Consider the following 1,207-nt stretch of genomic DNA (forward strand, 5'->3'; position numbering starts at 1 on the left):
TCTCTCTCTCTCTCTCTCTCTCTCCTACCTTTGTGCCTCCATGATCCCCACCATGATGATAATGGACTAACCCTCTAAAACTGTTAGTCAATCCACCAATTAAGAGCTTTCTTTTATACAAGTTTCCCTAGTCATGGTATCTCTCCACAGCAATATATCAGTATCTAAGACAGAAAGTAGCAATTGTTCCTTTTGCAAAATCTTAAGATGATAAACAGGACTTAGCTCAGATATTTTTCTTTGAACAAAATCAATTTTACAGACTTGATAATTTACTAAAGTACATTGAAATTCTATGTTCACAAACTTAAAGGCAGATACCTAAGGCATTTACATAAAATATTTTATAAACTGGCAACTAATGATAAATCATGACATTGTTTAAAATATGAAACCTTTGCATCAGACACTTAGATTTACAGAAAATAGTCTTTTAAGTATCCTGATAACACATTTAATAGGAATTACTTTTGGTGGGAATAGATGCATTAGACGATAGGAGTTTACAGAAATATTTCCTAAAGCTTTAACCTTTGGGAAATGTAGAAAAAAGATTAATTTACTGTCTGTTTAAATCTATACTAACAAGAAAATATTACTTCTAACACTTGCAAATTTTTTTTCTTAAAATATAGTTGTGCAAGCCTCTATTGAAGTGAGAATAGTATAGGAGTGATGTGTTAATTTGCTAAGGACTGAAGGTTTGTGTGACTGAGTGCTGCTACTGTAGTGAGGTGAGGAATTACCACCCACAATGTTGAAACTATGATATAGGCCTGAAGCTGAGACAATGGTACATTTCAGAGACAATACACAGCTACCTAACTCTATTAGCTAAGACTCTTTAGAATATTTTCTTGCATTAGAATCTAATCATGCATTCATGCTATCTATTTTATAGAATATTTCAAAAATACAAAACTTTCCAATGTACCCAGCATCTGGATATAAGATGTTCATAATTTAGAATAATTTTTCAAGAAATGAACCATCACCAGTAACATTAAACAACTCGTTCCTGGTCTAATGTAATTAAATGAAAGATGAATTATGTCTTCATGCTTTACTACATAATGTAGGCATGAATTACAAAACTATCTTATATGATTTAAACGTACAAAAACATTTTTTTTCTGTACCTGACAATTTGTAATTATTTTTTCTTTTTTTTTATTTCTTTTTTTTTATTTTAGATATTTTCTTTAAT

The sequence above is a fragment of the Mastomys coucha genome, unplaced genomic scaffold (assembly GCF_008632895.1).
Source record: "Mastomys coucha isolate ucsf_1 unplaced genomic scaffold, UCSF_Mcou_1 pScaffold14, whole genome shotgun sequence".
In the NCBI taxonomy this organism is placed as follows: domain Eukaryota; kingdom Metazoa; phylum Chordata; class Mammalia; order Rodentia; family Muridae; genus Mastomys; species Mastomys coucha.